This window comes from Gopherus evgoodei, chromosome 4, assembly GCF_007399415.2.
Source record: "Gopherus evgoodei ecotype Sinaloan lineage chromosome 4, rGopEvg1_v1.p, whole genome shotgun sequence".
NCBI lineage: Eukaryota > Metazoa > Chordata > Testudines > Testudinidae > Gopherus > Gopherus evgoodei.
This window is the reverse complement of record NC_044325.1, coordinates 148,927,707-148,944,746: the sequence shown is the minus strand read 5'-3', so window position 1 is coordinate 148,944,746 and position 17,040 is coordinate 148,927,707. Positions and strand designations below refer to the sequence as shown.

Here is a 17,040-nt window from a genome sequence, read left to right as displayed (position 1 = left end):
TTTGAGTTTCTTTTTTGCATATCTGAACTAGACCTTTAGAGGGCACAAATGTATTTTGATGAGTCATTTTCACGATAGTGGGAAACAGTAAATACTTGGAACAGAAGTTTTGTACAAATAAAAATAAATTCCATTGTTGGGGAAGACTATCAAATAAAGAAGAGAGCAGTATTTGGAGCATGAGCTAGAACGGGACAAGGTGTAAAGCTCATTCCTTGCATGATTTCTTTGTCTAATGGTCCTTGTTTCTCTCTCTCTCTCCTTTGGCTTTGCTGTTGCCACACCTCTCTCCATCATGGTTTGTGTATTTACTCATTTTAAAATGGAACTAGATTGGTTAGTACCAGAAGGTGCATTCTTGGCTTTCCCAATGCTTGTTTTGGAGAGGGCAGTCTCCAAATGGTGGCTAAACAGTAGGAACAGTTACCTAGAACTTAATTCTGGTGTGAGGGAAGGAGGTTGCATGGCTTTGAAAATTCTTCCTCTTGGACTTTAGAGGCTCTCATGTTTGAGTGCTATCTGCATGAGCACTTGTAGAAAAGTGTCTTACGTGTGTGCACATACATACAACACCAGGAACACTTCAGCATGGGTAATAGCTGCCTGGTCATGATGGTGGTTGAGCCAGATAGTTTGGCTGCTATACCTTGCAGTCAGCTCCATCCTATTTGTAGAAGAAAAGTCTTGGAAAGAGAAGAATTGTTTGTTGTCATCCCAGGTATGACCACAGGCCTTGTCACATGCAGAACTAAATGCAAAACCACTCCTACTCAGGTATGCTCTATTCAGCCACAGCTGTTAGTTTTAAGCAAGAATTAATTCTGGTAAGTCCTGTGGTTGTGGGTTCTGCAGGAGGTCAGGTGATCACAACGGTCCCTTCTGGCCTTAAAATCTAGGATGGGGAAACACTTGGGAAAGCCAAGTTCTCCACACGTAACACACCATTGCTCTGCGCATGCATGCACACACACCAAAGCCCCAATGACAGTCTCCTGTGGGTGGGCAGGATGGAAAGAGATTGATTTCTTCAAGTGTTTGGTGGTGACTAGGTACCTTGCAAGCATCTAGATAGAAGGTGCTGCATCTCTAGCACTAAGCAGTGTTAATTTAAGATTTTGCTGAAATATGAGGTATTCCTTCTTGCAAACACATCCATTGAAAATCTGTGCTCTCAGCTGAGCACTGTCCACCAACACATCTATCTGTTGTGGGCTGTAGTAGAAAGATGGGTGGATCTGAAAGCAAACTCTTCTTTTGGGTGAGAGTATTTTGCTGCCAGCCCTAGCATTTGTCTTTATAGAGATGACATTTGTGTTCCCCGTGATTCCCCATTCCCACAAATGCATATGGAAAGGTTTCCAATGCTGCGCATTTTGAGATGCTGGCTCTGTAATCTGCCACTAGTCATAGAACTGGGGGGTTAGAAGGGACCGCAAAGGTCATTTAGCCTAGCCTCCTACCAAGATGCAGGATTTGTTGGGTCTACACCAGTGGTTCTCAGCGAGGGGTACACATACTCCTGGAGTACACAGATGTCTTCCAAGGGGGTACATCAATTCATCTAGATATTTGCCTAGTTTTACAACAGGCTACACTGGGGGGAAGGATAGCTCAGTGGTTTGAGCATTGGCCTGCTAAACCCAGGGCTGTGAGTTCAGTCTTTGAGGGGGCCATTTAGGGAACTGGGATAAAAATCTGTCTGGGGATTGGTCCTGCTTTGAGCAGGGGGTTGGATTAGATGACCTTCTGAGGTCCCTTCCAACCTGCATCTTCTATGATTACATAAAAAGCACTAGTGAAGTCAGTAAAAATTCATACAATTTGTTTGAAATCTAAGTACGTTATTTATATTCCAATTGACTTATTTTATAGCTGTATGATAAAAATGAGAAAATCAGGAATTTTTCAGTAATAGGGTGCTGTGACATGTCTGTATTTTTGTCTGAGTATTGTACCAAGCAAGTAGTTTTTAAGTGAGGTGAAACATGGGGTATGCAGATCAGACTCCTGAAAGGGGTGCAGTAGTCTGGAAAGGTTGAGAGCCTCTGGTCTAAACCATCCAAGGTAGATGGCTACCCAGCCTCCTTCTGAAAACCTCCAGGAAAGGCGCTTCAGTGACCATCCCAGGCGTCTGTTCCATTGTCCCACTGTTCTTACAGTTAGGGAGTCTTTCATGAGATTTAATCTAAATCTGCTAAAATGTCCTGCCTTAAACAGGCACCTCCCCAAGTGCTGGGACTTGGGGGTCCCAGGGGTAACAGGCCCATGGGAGCTTTGGAGGTGAAGGTTTTATTGTGCACATCTTTCAGCTAGTCTGTAAAGTTGAGGGCATTCTCCCCTCTGCATATTGAACACAGTCTCAGCCTTCTCAGTGCTGCTGATGCTACTTCTGCCAGACCATCTGCTCCATCTCCTACTGTGCTGTTCATTTGGCCTCCCCCTCATCTGTCAGTTTCAGCACCACCATGCCGCTCTCCATTCAATCTCCTGGGAACGGACTTCCTCTTTCATTCTAGCTTGTATTTGTCCTGGCTTGCTTCAGTGAGATTCAGAATCTTCCCTACAGCAGAAAGGAGAGTTTGATTTCCCATTGTCAAGGTTTAGGGCTTTTAACCCTGTACCTCCAAAACACTAGCAGTTGAAGACACTTTTCCTCATCACAGGGCTAAGTGGCTGAGTTTGGAACCATGGCACGGTTACTGCTGCTGGCCGAGACACTCAACATTAGAAAACTATTTCCATGGAGAGAACGTGATTTCAGAATGCTCTTATCCCCAGGTGGAGATTAGCTGGTGTCTGCAAAGTGCCTTCTTTTACTTATTCCCATCCTTACTGCAGTCTGCAATTTCAGAGATCAGCGTGGGGTTGGCAGTTGTCATGGTTGAGTATTCCAGTGCTTGAAGGCTGTATTTAGGCTTGGGTTGTGTGCCATTATGCTCCTGATCACTCTCTTCCATAATACAGGAACAAAGCATATTAAACCTAACTCCTCCTGCTAAAATAAAGTACTCTATGAACAAGTACATTGTAGCGGTGAGTTACACAGGCTAATTCCTTAGTAGGCTTCAAAAATAATTGGACAATTACATGAATCAAAATACTTAGAGGTGGGAATTAAAATAAAAAGTGATATTAAACCCTTCTGCTTGGGGCTACTTCTCTGCTTTGCTGTGCAGCCTTTCAGACGGGATGTGCCAGATTAGTGTTGCTGTGATCTGTACTACCAGACAGACTCTGTATTGCCCTCCAGGGTCTAGACCATATACAGAGGTTTGACTCTGCTAGGGCTGCCCTGGCAAGGGCACACAAGCTGTTTACAGCACCAAAAAGAGAGCCCATGAACCCCAGTGCCCAGCAGCCCATGGTCATCTCACATACGGGGAGAACTCACTGGCCATGCAATGTCTTGCCGCATGGCCTGGTTCATAGAGAGGAGAACAGCATGACTAACTCCTCCCACTCATGCCTGTGGTGCAACAGGAGGTCTGTGGTGTGCAGCTGAAGGGGCTGAGTTCAAGGCAGTATAGGAACCGCAGTGACAGAACTAGTGTGATAGTATTTAGCAGTGAAGTTGGTCATTTTCTAATATTTGTCTTTCTATTGCATTTTTCTTATTTGTACTTAACAGAAGCTGGGCGTGGCACTGTATGGGCCAGTGTGTGTGAGGCTGAGCACCAGGAGATGGTGCTTGTGACCAGAGGACAACCAACAACTGGGCAGACCAGGAGCAGGGACAGGAGTCTGACCCCACCCCGCTTGCCCAGCTCAGCAGGGGTTAATAGTGGTCCCCATCTAGCTGGTGTGCGGCTGGCCCGAGATGACCCAGTTCCACCTCCTACTGCTGCTGCCTCTCTGGGTCCGGGGCTGCTTTTGTCTGAACACTTCTTCAGGCTCCTGAAGTGTATTCTTAAAGTGTATTCTTAAAGTGACAGCATGCTTATACACTTGCATACACACACTCTTCTTCACACAGTCCCCCCCAACACACACACACCAGGGCTCCTGCATCCAGGTCACTTTCCCCACCTGTGCTGTGCTGAGGCATCAGGAGCTGCTGCTCTTCTGCCCTCCCCTTACACAGCCAGCGGGGAAAGTGACCTAGGTCCAGGGAGCCTGACATCGCTCCTTGCTCTCCCATCACAGCCTCCTAGGGCTGCGCAGGGTGGAGGAGCAGCAGTCCAGTGGGAGAGCGAGCAGCAGTGCCAGCTGCTTTGTGCATCTAGGTCAGTTTTTGCAGGAAGGGGATGCAGGGGTTGGGGTGAAGGGGACATAAGAGGGTCAGTGATTGGGCTCAAGGAGACAATGCAGGGGTTGGGGGACAGGAGGGAGGTGCAGGGGGTAGGAATGAAGGGGGTGTAGGGATTGAGCCAGGAGGGAGGTGCAGGGATGGGGTGAAGGTGGCACAGTGTAGGGGGGACAGGTTGGGGGTGTAGATTGGGGCACTGGAGGGAGGTGCAGGGATGGGGTGAAGGTGGCACGATGTAGGGGGCAGGGGGCACAGGTTGGGGGTGTAGGGATTGGGGTATAGGAGGGGGAGCCGGCGTTAGGCACAAACGAGGCACAGTGCAGGGGTTGGCAGGAAGGGAGGGTGGGGAGCCCCTGGGCGGCACCAAAATGCAAGTTTGCCAGGGGTGCCTTTCCCCTAAGGCTAGCCCTACTGAACTCATGCTTGTTCCCCCAGGACTGGCACTAGACCGTAAGGGTGGGGGAAAGGAATGTCCCTCACCTCTCTTTGTGCTGATCTCAGAGATGCCTCCACCAGGAGCTCCTTCGCTGGGCCCCAAACTGCTTCACTCTTAACGTGTGAGGGTTGGTAACACTGCTGCCGCTGCCCAGACATGCATGAACCCATGCACTGGGCTGAGGGCAGGGGACGTTTTCGACAACCACAAGCTTGATCAAAAAACAATTTCCCCCTACCACCCATGATTTTGGATCCACTCTATTTTATTCGGGGCAGGGAGAGTGAGGGTGGCAGCACTAGGCTAGAGCCTGGCAGGTGCAGGGGTTGGTGCAGCAGCTCTCCAGCTGAAAACAGTGGTAGCTAGTGCTGGGTGGAGGCTTGGGAGGCTGCTGTCTGCCTGGGTGGGGGCTTGCTGCTGTGGGGGGATTTCCCCAGCAGAACTTGCAGTCCCCTTGTGATAGGTGCTAGCCTCAAACCAGCAGCACCTGGTTAGTACAAAGGGGTCAGAGGCTAGCACAGACTGGTTGCTAGTGTAGGGAGACCCCCATGTCACCCTGGCAGCCAGATGCATCTGCCAAGAGGACATCCCAGCTCCCAGAACCCTTCACTGAGACAGGCAATTCCAAAGCCCAGGCCTAGGGAGGGTGATTTTGCTCCTCATTAGTGCCTGTCTCATTGGCATTCCCTGGACAAGGACATACCCATGTCGGGCTTGGCCTCAGCTGAACTGGTTTCCGGCTCAGGGCATGTTGCTGTGTTGTTGTGCACACAGGTCAGCCTGCAGCAGGTGGAGGAATGCAGGAACGTTCCTCCGCCCGAACCAGTGTGCTGCTGCCCGAGTGCCTCTGCCTAGGCCCAGGAACTAGCTGGGGCTGGTGCCCCCACAGCTCGACGCAGGAGCCACACAGCGCAGCCTGAGTAGCCATCTTGGGAGTCCATGGTGACTGCTAGCAGCGTCTTGTGGGCACAGTGCAGTGCCTGTGCAGACCTGCCGTCCTGTGCACAGCGTCTCCCAGCCCAGGGGGAGAGTCCAGCGCAGATAGCAGGGTGGCTTGCAGCCAAAAGGCCATCTGTGCGCTGACCGGCTGCCTACACCCAGCCCTCATCTTCCCGCCAGCTGCCCTGCCAGGGCGAGGGGAGGAGTCATCACACCTGCCCTCTATGGCACAGGACAGGCCTGTCCAAAGGGCAATCAGCCATGGGCTGGAACACAAGAGGCTTCTGGCTGGAGTCTGGCACAAACTGGGCAGGGGGAAGCAGGGAGAAAGCAGGCAGAGATAGGGAGACCCCGCCCTTCCTGACTGAGGTCCCTCCTCACAGGGCAGTTTCCATGGAGCCAGCCCTGGCAGCCCAGCACATTATGCAGCCACACAAATCCATTGGTGTCCTAATGTCTGCAGGCGCTGACCCGTCACTAATTGCTTCCCGCAGGGACAGGCTCAGTAGAGCCCAAGTGCCACATGGCCTGTGTAAGTGCTAGAATCACTGTTACCAAAGAGGGATGTACCTGCCAGCCACACCCAGCAGAGAGGCACTAGTTGCCATGCCAGGAGCAGAGGCTGCATGGGGCTGGTTGCTGCTCCCACAGCCGGTTGGCAGTGGCTAGCAGCCTAGGACCACAAAGCACCAATGCTTTTCTCCCCAGGGTTGATTTTGATAGCAAGCAGGCCCATGGTGGGCAAGCCAGGCTGAGCCCAAGTGGAGTGCACACAAACAGGGCCCTGTGCTGCCATGCTGGGCTGCTCTGTCTGCAGTCTGGGACTAAACACCTGCTCCCATCCTGGCCTGGGGAGAGGTGCAGATTGCTCTGCTGCCCCCACCGCACTTCGGTCCCTCACTGGAAAGGGTGCCATAGCAATAGCCTGGCTGCACTCGCTTCCCCTGTGCTAGGAGCCTGCCTGCAAGGGCCTGCTTGGCTTTCACATCCAGGGCTGGGGTCCAGGTGGGGAGCCTAAGCAGAGATGACCTGCACTTGCTAATGGGGCGGGGGTGCACAATGTAAAGGTTTGGCTACCATCCCCTTACCCTCAGGCTCCCCTTCTAGAAAGCAGTGGCCTCTCCCTGCAGCTCCCAGCTGTTGCTCCTGTCTCTCCCTACACAGCTCTGGTTCCAGCAGCTGCTGCAGAGGGATGGGGGCGGGGGGGAGCAGCCACACCATGTGACTGAGCAGGGCTGGCAAACACTGGCAGAAATCTTGGGGGGCATGTGACCCAGTGTCCTTTCCACCCCCCACCCCTGCTGGATGTGGCTGTACAATAAAGATACCATTGAGAGACAGGCTGCTGACCCTGAAAAAGCTGCAGTTGGGTTGGACTGCACTTACCTACCTTCAAATCTTGTTACTCATACTGAGCAAGGACTACCTGATTCACCCACAACTTGGTTCTTTGTTAACTCTCTGATTAGATCAGGTCTGCCCATACCATGAATTCAAAGTAATGGTACTAATTTATAAAGCTGTCATTAGGCAGAGACAGGGCTACCTCCTAGAAAATCAGATCATTTTTGATGTGTGACCATGTAGTAGTAGGATTTTATGTTTGTATTTTGTATCATTTAGAATGAAGGCTAAAGAATAATAATGTAGCATGCATTCAATGTATTGATGCATGATTTGATCATATCCTTCCAGCCATCCTTTCTAAAAGCGGAAAGGAATGGCCTAGTGTGCCATTGGTAAAGATGCATCAGCCGGAATCTTGTGTCTGAAGCTGATTCAAGGCAGTGATAGACCTTTAGGGTCACCACTTTGTTGTAGGTTTAGCATTTTGAAATAAGTAAAAGAATGCAATAATTGTTTTCTCTTGCACTGCAATTTGATGTTCCTGTTCAAATGTTGTGTGTGTGAATGATGAATATGTGTGTTAGAAGATAAGTGTGAAGCCCATCACTGGACCAGATGTTCTAGGGAGGAATCGAGGACATACATAAAGGTGCCAGGAGATTGCAACACGCCCCTATTGAGATGTCAGAGGAGGGCAGATTGATGACTCTAAAAGATGTGGAAGGCACCCATCAATGGGGACAAGATAGCTGTGATCAAAACTAGCATGGGGTAACTCCCTGAGAGACTGATGAAAGAACAAGACAAAGGATGAGGAAAAACAATCTAAAAAAACAAGCACTCCTCAAATGGCAATTCATTACAGCATGACCATGCAAAACTCATTGGTCTCGGTGAAGGAAAATTATTATAAAACAGGGTGCTTTTCCATGAAACTTTGGGTTCGTCCTGCCAAGACTTCCCCAGAGCATCGTGTCGTGACGGACTGAACCCGGCTCCTACCTACCCATGATCAACCTAGCTGGCCGCTAGATTGATCTGGACTCTGGACTGGTAAGTATAACATCAACTGGCGGGATTGTGTGATTGAATGCATATGCTAATTATTGTTTCTTCAATAAACGCAGCGTATTGCCTTTTCCCCTGAAAAAGTTCCCGTGTGCTTCTTATAAGCATTAACAACCATGTCTGAGAGTTTCTGCTTCTAGCCTTTAAAACTGCTCACACTGTAGCTAATGGGAGCAGGCTTAAAAGTGACAGCCTGCAGTTAGGTTACTGATATTTCCTTCTGGTTTGTGGGATGGGAAGAAATCACTTTTCTTTTCCCAAAGCTGGGGTGGGGGAGGGGGAATGAGCAGTGCTCACCCATTGTGTGCATATCACTAGCCTTTCCTGGATATGACCAACACCCATCACCAATACCCAATAATCCCAGCAGTATTAAGATGTTCACGCTGGTTTTACAAAGTGGTGGGGCTGGGAGCACGCCATGGAATGAACGCCAACAGGCACAGAGAGACACAAGCTGCTAGTAGCATTTCTCTTTAAAGCAAACTTTCAAAGCTCTCTAAAGTGCCAATGCAAAGCCAGATTGGCTTGAGAACTGGTATGCCAGGAAGACCCCCGAATAGAATCATAGAATATCAGGGTGGGAACAGTCCTCGGGAGGTCATCTAGTCCAATCCCCTGCTCAAAGCAGGACCAACATCAACTAAATCATCCCAACCAGGGCTTTGTCAAACTGGGCCTTAAAAACCTCTGAGGATGGAGATTCCACCACCTCCCTAGGTAACCCAATCCAGTGCTTCCCCACCCTCCTAGTGAAATAGTTTTTCCTAATATCCAACCTAGACCTCTCCCACTGCAACTTGAGACCATTGCTCCTTGTTTTGTCATCTGCCACCACTGAAAACAACCTAGCTCCATCCCCTTTGGAACCTCCCTTCAGGTAGTTGAAGGCTGCTATCAAATCAACGCCTAAGGTACACATGTGGGTGTTTTGTGGTGAATCAAGCCTTCCTTACATGTTGATTTTACAATGGGGCAAACTAGCCAGGCAACTCCAGCAGACTGAGCAGAATGGCAGGTGGAGATACAGGCAGCAGGCATCCAGTGCTGAGCTGGGGAGTGAAATGAGACTATGTATGCACAGTACATGCCACAGGCACTCACATAGACTTATAGGGAAGCCAAGAATGGGCACACTTGTGCCACTCCATTGTCACACAAAGCCAGATCCACATAGGGAGTTAGGTGCTGCCAAACTCCTGCTCAACTGGTGCCCAAGCTCACCTGGCATCAAAGTTTGCTCCAAAAGTTAAAAAAAAAAAAGGGAATTGAACAATGGTGGCTTTCTGGTTGAAGCGGTTCCACTTTAGTTAAGTGTTAATTGGCCCAAAGGAAGCTTCTAGCAGGGAAAGCCATTCTGTGATGGAGTGGTGAGGGTGCTCTGCTAGGCTATGAAGTTCCCTGGTTTAATTCCATTATCTGCCAGCTGGAGTAAAAGGATTTGAACAGGGAGCTCAGCTTTTCAGTTGAAGCTGTTCCACTTCAATTAACTATTAATTGGGCTAAAGTAAGATTCCATCATGGAATGCCATCTAGGTTGCAGTGGTTACAGTGCTCACTGGGTTTCTGAACTATGCTGGTTCAGCTCCCCTAGCTGTAAGCTAGGGATTTGAACAGGGAGTTCATTAACTATTAATTGGGTCAAAGCAAGGCTTAAGCCTAGGAGCCTCTCTATAGTGCAGTGGTTACAGCACTTGCCTGGGATGTTGGCGTACTTGGTTTAAGTCTATGCTCTGCTAGTGAAGGTGGCTCATTTGAAGAGAGAGTCCCCCCCAGGCTTGCCTTTGTTGGAGTGGTTCCCCTTTACTTAAGTATGAATTGGGGCAGCCCAGAACTCTTGATCACTCTATATTCCAGTGGTTAGGTGCTTGCTTAGGAAATAGGCAATCCTTAGATTTCCTGGTTTGAATCATGCTTCTGGCTTCTTTAGAAGGGGTTTGAATGGAGAAATCCTATTTCCCAGGTTATGGAGGAAGTAGCAGATTCCTGTTTAGGTTCCCTCTCTTTCACAGGACCCCTTGAGTTCCTGGGAAAGGCATGTGCAAAGCTGCTACTCTTCTGAAAAACACAATGAGCTGCTCCTTGGGTGTTTTTAAGCCAAACGCACAAATGACCATGACAGAGCAACAGCTTCTGTGTATGGGGATTAGAATACAAGAGAACAGCAGCTACCATTTAGCACCAACAGAGGGAGCCCCTGGCATTCAAATCCCAGCGTGCAGCCCAGAACCGCTCTGACTGAGGGAGGGCCCAAAGAAACTAGCACAGGTCTGCAAACGCCAGGCTGGCAACCATCAGGGCTGGGCATGTAAGACACTCTCATAACACCCCCTCAGGGCCGGCCTTAGGATTTATTGTGCCCTAGGCGAGATTATTAAACTGGTGCCCCTGTGCCTGATCTGCTCTTAGCAACACAAACATAAGCTTATAGTATTGGAAAACTTGCCACACTCACATTATTAAAACCAGTTTAACTTAATTAAGCACACTGTAATGCTGATGGACTAGAACTAATGAAGCAGCACTACAGAAAAAGTTCTGATATGACAGAATGATGCAAATAATATATATTTTTTAATTTATCAACATTTTATTGGAAATTATATGAAGAGGTATTGAAACAAAGATTTGTTTTTAATTAAAAGCAATCTTTCTGGCTTTTTTGGCTGCAAAATCAGTAATAATGTCATCGTATGACAAAGACAAAGTCGTATCTTGTTCGATCGCAAGAATAGCAAGACCAGTCAAGCGTTCCTGACTCATTGTAGAGCAGAGATAGTTTTTAATGAGCTTTAGTTTTGAGAAACTCCATTCTCCTGATGCTTCTGTTACAGGAATTGTCAGTAGAATACGAGTGGCAATGTACACGTTAGGATATATGTCAACAAGTTTGCGGGTCTGAATAAACTGTACAATATCCATCACCGATTTTGCATGTGGCAACATTGATGACAGTGTACTCAATTCTTCGTACAGTTCAAGTCCATTTAAATCAAAACTATCACCGTGCTTCAGGAGGCTCTCTAGATTCTTGCACTTTGTCATTAGTTGCTCTTGTTTTCCTATTTTGTTGAATTTAGTTATGTCATACAAAAATCCAAACTGTTCATGGTGTACTTGCAAGGTATTAAACCTTTCATCAACAGCAGATACTGCTTTATCCATCACAACATTAAAAAATTCAATCTCAAATTTCTTTTCTGGATCGTCTATGGGCATGATCTGCTGTACAGATTCTTCACAAAGAAGTGTCCCTGGCCTTTTTAACTCATATTAACTATGTATTTACTTTATGAAAGTTGGAGAAAACATTGTGAAAACGTAAAACATTGGCTGCCCAACTTCTGGGCTGGCAAAAGTTATACTGACTCACAGGGAAAAAAAAAAAAAGCAGGAGAATCTTAGTACAACATATGGTCACTCTATACCAGGGGTCGGGGTCGGCAAACTTTCAGAAGTGGTGTGCCAAGTTCATTGTAATTTAAGGTTTCTCGTGCCAGTGATACATTTTAATGTTTGTAGAAGGTTTCTCTCTATGTCTATATTATATAAATAAACTATTGTTATTATCTGAGGTCTTGGCCACCGGTCCTGCTTGGGCCACTGCCAGCTGAGTAAATGAAACCCCAAACCGGCAGCGAACTGGTGGCTGGAACCCTAGACAAGGATCCCAGGCCCTGCTCAGCCCGCTGCTGGTCTGGGGTTCTGACCACCAACTCCTGCCAGCCAGGATCCCGGCTGCCAACCCCCCCTCAGCCCGCTACCAGCTTGGGATTCTGCTCATCCAGGCTGGCAGGAGGCAGAGTGGGGCTGGCGGCTGAGCTCCTGACTGGCAAGGGGCCGACAGCCGGAACCCCGGAGTAGCAGTAGGCTGAGTGCTGCTGGCACCCCAGACTGGCAGCAGACTGAGCCACTCAACCCCCCACCGGCCCTGCTCAGCCCGCCACCAGCCCACTCAGCCCGCTGCCGGCTGAGTGAATGGAACCCCAGGCTGACAGCAGGTTGAGTGGTTCAGCTGGCCTGCTCAGCCCACTGCCAGCCTGGGGTTCCTTGGGGGTCCCCAGGCCAGCAGCAGGTGCTGAGTGGGGCCAATGGCTGGTATCCCAGCTGGCAATAGGGCAGCAACCGGAACCCCCGAGTAGTCATGGGCTGAGCTGCTCAGCCTGCTGCTGCATACCATCAAAAATCAGCTCACCTGCCACCTTTGACACGTGTGCCGTAGGTTGCCGACCCCTGCTTTATACACTAGTAAGGAGATGAGCATATTATAGTTGTTGGAGGGCTCTTATCAGGAGTAACAGGCTATAGGAAAGTCAGTCAACATTTTTTGTTTCTCTGATGAAAACTGACCCACTCCCTCAAACCAAACCTGTCACTAATAATTGTCAACAACTTAATTTTCTGTTTTTGGCTAAGATATTGATTTTAAAAAAAAACATTGAAATTGGATTCAGGATTGTTAGCCAGAATTTTTGGCAAACAAAGTTGTTAAATGACAATCTAAATGGCAACACAGTACTGCTTTCATGCTTGGCTCACCCCCCAGCCTGCTGGTCCAACAGCTGCAGTAGAGGAGGAGATAGGTGGAAAACTGCAGGACCCCAAAATCCACCTCTTGGGGTGCAGAGTGGCAACAGCAGCAGCAAACCCTCAGGTCCAATCACGCCAATGGGGCACCGCCGCCAGCCCAACAGACCATGGTGAAGTTAGCACAGCATCTGATCTCAGGGACGGGGCACCCATGGAGCCACAGCAGCTCATCTTGCCCTGTGCAGCTCCCCCCGGATGAGATGGATCACTGGCAGCTGCCAGCCCGGGGGAGAGGCGCTCCCCAGTTGGGGTGATAGATCCAGATGTCCTGATTTTATAGGGCCAGTCCCGATATTTGGGGCTTTGTCTTATATAGGCACCAATTACCCCCACCTAGAGTGACCAGACAGAAAGTGTGTAAAATCAGGACAGGGATAGGTGGGGGTGGGGTGGGGGGTAAAAGGAGCCTATATAAGAAAAAGACCCCAAAATTGGGACTGGCCCTATAAAATAGGGATATCTGCTCACCTTACTCCAATCCCCTATCCCGATTTGTCACACATCTGGCTAACCCCAGCCAAGCCCTGTGTGACATTCCAATCCTGGCTGCCTGCCGAGGAAGTGAGTTACTTTCACTTTCATTCCTCAGCAGGCAGGCAGCCAGCCTCCCCTCCCCACACCTACCCCCAGCACCTCACCCAACCCAGCCCTGACGGAGGGGAGGGAGGAGAGAGAGAGGGGTGCTCCTGGGGAGGAGGGAGAAAGGAGGGGGTGCTCCGTGGGGCAGGGGGGAGAAGAATGGATGTTATGGGAGACAACAAAGGATACTGGTTCCAGAGCCATAGAGCCTGCCTCACCTGACCTCAGCCGGGGGGAAAGAGTCACACTCACAGGTGAGCTCCTTTCCCAACCCTACCCCCTCCCCTTCCCAGAGACCCCAGCAGCCAATCCCATTCCTCAGACTGTGCTGCATTCGGCTGTCTCTAGGACCCAGCAGCCCTGCTTCTACACTGTCTGGGCTGCCTGCAGAGTGGTGCCCCCAGGCAGAGTGAGGCCCTACGCAGCTGCCTATTCTGCCTATGCCTAAGGACGGCCCTGCACCCCCTGCAGGTTTCCGGCTCAGTACTCAGGTTGCTGATCTCCCTACACATATGTTCTGAGAAAGCTACTCCTTTCCTCCACCTAGAAGATGCCCATGGTGCTGAGCCTACGAGTGAAGGCTGAGTGCCCCAGCGGTGCCCAGGTCTGCCAGCCTCGCTGTTGGGATGCACGTGTCATATGCAGAGTGATGTTTATTCCAGGTGCGACAAATATGTAGCCACAGCAAGTTTTCCTCTAAAACTGTGAGAGTGTCAGAGGTCTCCCAGTGCGGGGGCTGAGACCGTTTTGTCTTCACAGTCCAGCCGCCCACACATGTGCCCTGTCCCTCCCTCAGCAGTGCTTGCCTTCCCTAGAATGGGGGAGGCACCATCTTGAGATCATACTGCCTTGCTTCGCATTGCCCCAGCCTCTAGCAAACCACAGCCACGTCGTGCACCCCAACAACTGGGGAAAGGAATGCCCACTCCAATGTATAGGGGGAGAGTGGGATGAGCTTAATGAGGAACTAAACCCAGAATACCGTCTGGGAGCCGAGGTCTGTATCCCATGGAACTAAGAACGACTCCTATTCAGTGAGCTGCAGGCCCAGCGTTTGGTTGGAACCTCTGTGAGGAAAGAGCAAAGAGCGGGCCAAGCAGCTGCTGTAGTAGAGGGTAAGCATCTTACACCTGCTGTTGTCCCTGCCCAAATCTCATTCCTGAGCTGCTGATGCAAGAAATGGAAAGGTTCCAACTCTTCCCAACACATATTAAAATATATGATGCAGAAACGAAGCTCCCTCTGACCTGCAATACTCCATTGTATGTGGTGCTGCGGGGGCACTAGGCTCTGTGGCCCTGAGCACAGGGCCCACTTCTTAATCAGTTTGTACAGCACCTAGCACCAGCGATCTGGCCTTAGCTTAGGCTCCCAGACACTATTGTAAGACACCTAATAAATAATTACACATTGGGAGGCACAGGAAGAGCTGCAGCCACCCTGGGGGAGATGCTCCCTGTTACAGCAGGATACGCCTGGGGATCCGTGCACTGTGAGTGCTGCAGCAATGGTCAGGCTGGTTAAGGATTGTTTTTTAAGAAGTGGCACTGGTTCCTTGCCCTGAGGCTGGTGGTAGTTATTTGTATGCAAGCCTCCAGGGATAGAAAAATTCTCGGTGCAGTATGTTGATTGTAATGTGCTGCGAAGCGAAGCAATGCTGCCTTGTGAGCATTACTGTGCTGGGTGACTGAGTCTCAGGGCCTCGGTATCACTTCTACTGCAGGTGAGAATTTAGTGAACGTGCTCAGTGTAAGGGCTTGTCTACACTGGCACTTTACAGCACTGCAACTTTCCTGCTCAGGGGTGTGAAAAAAGTGTCAGTGCTGTAAAGCGCCAGTGTAGACAGTGCACCAGCGCTGGGAGCCATGCCTCTAGTGGAGGTGGGTTTTTTAGAGCTCTCTCCCAGCGCTGTGCCGCGACTACACATGCCACGTTAAAGCGCTGCCTCAGCCAATTTGGGGGCCCCTGCAAGAGTGCCAGAACCTGGGAAGAAGTAGGGGGGGTGTCACCAGTGCCGGAGCTATGACCCTGCCCCCTGCTCCTCTTCTTCCTCCCCAGACTCTCCCCCTTGGCCAAGCTGGAAGCCAGGCTGTGGAAAGAGCCACCCAGAGAGCCTGGACTGCTGAACCCTGCTCCCCGGACCAACCACCTGCTCTGGGTATTGGGCGGGGTGCTGCCCAGGGCAGGTGGATGGTCTTGGGCTCCCTGGGAGACTTGTCTTTCAGCCTGGCTCTCGCTTCCAGCCTGGCTTGGCGGGGGGGGGAAGAGGAGGCACAGGGGGCAGGGCCCTGTGGTGAGGGGGGCTAAGGCCCACCTCAGCCCCTCACTGGGAAGAGGCTGGTGCCTCTGGCAGGGGTTCATGGGCTGGCAATGGAGCTAATCACCCCCATCACGAAGCACAGCCCCTGCCACCGCCGCTCTGCAGCTGCCCGAAGCTACTACGCTCATGTTAAAAAGTGGGTGGGCATGGCCCTCACACTTTAAAAAGGGGGGGGCATGGCCTTCCTGGCTCTCCCAGCACCCATGGTGGGGGGGGCCCAAATATTATTTGTACCAGGGCCTCAATAAATCTTAATCCACCTCTTTATGTAGATGAGACAGACAATGACTGGGAGAGGAAAGAGAACTGCCTTGGTTTGGCCCCAAAGGAGAAGAGACTTCAGCTCTCCCAGGCTGGAGTGCGCTCAAGAATCTTTTATGTTTTCCAGTAATCAAGGGAACTTAGCTCCAGACCCTGGCCCTGAGTGCCTGAGCTTCACACCTGTCTGCATTGCGCTCTGTTTCTCCCAGGGATGTCAGCCAGGGTACAAAAGCAAGAGAAAGATGGATAATTGGCCCTCTTCTGCTCAATTAACAACCCGGTTCTCACAGCTGTGAATAATAAATGATAGCAAAGGCAGAGATTCCTCTTTTCATTGGAGCTCACTCCACAAGCACTTTAACATTACTGATTCCTTAAAGCCAGGCAAGGAGGAGAAAAGCATCATTCAGGCTCAGAGAAAACATTAAGACAAACCAGTGCTGGGAGCTCTTGTCTACTAGGCAGCTTCTGTCAGGATTATAACTGAGCTGAACCAAAAGGCTGGAGCGTGATTCCTGTTCTGGTTTATGGCACTGTTTGACTTCCACATAATCACAACAATGTAGGAATTGCCAAGCTGATTAGCCCAGGGGTCCATCTAGCCCAATATCCATCTCAGACTGACCAGCTTTGGCTGCATCGCAGAAAGGTGCATGAAACTCCCTGGGGGGATTATGGGACAGCCTGGCCGTAGGGGTATTGTCTCCAAGTTCACACCTCAGTTAAAGGTTGGTGCCTGTCCTAAAGCACAGAGCATCTTTCCTGGGCACTTGCTGATAAAAATAAAGGAACTTGGATCCTATATCTCCATGGAGCAACCTACATAGGTAATCAAAGTCTCAATAACTAAGATGTGGGGTTCTTCATTTCCTGTCCTAAATGTGTGCCTGTCTTATGGCTATATGTTGCTTAAATAGTTGCAGTTAAGTAGTGGGTATGTTGACACTTGTACACGTGGCCAGAGGACTATAAAACAGATTGAGATTAAAGGCTCTATGAAACAAACATAGAAAATTGTTAGAACTCAGATCAGAGCAATAAAACCAATTGACTGTGAAGAGCTGGAGCAAAAGGTGATAAGAGGTTTCCTCAAAGGTCTGATGCACACAGTGCCTTATTTTGGTAACCTGTACAGTTACATTCAGCAGCAGTTCTGTTTTGTTAGTATTTGGAAGGCCTCAGTGGCTATTGACTAGGAATTGAATGTTGGGATTGCCCGTTTTGAAAGGTATCAGGCCATGTTATTGGATTGTT

At 49.8% G+C, this 17,040-nt stretch overlaps 1 long non-coding RNA gene across 1 annotated transcript; it reads left to right on the top strand.

The window, feature by feature from the left end:
- Positions 1-13,424: 13,424 nt before the first annotated feature.
- On the top strand, positions 13,425-14,440 carry LOC115651007. The gene is made up of 2 exons (XR_004000293.1): positions 13,425-13,459; positions 13,753-14,440. It is a non-coding gene; the product is annotated as an uncharacterized LOC115651007 (long non-coding RNA).
- Positions 14,441-17,040: the final 2,600 nt, after the last annotated feature.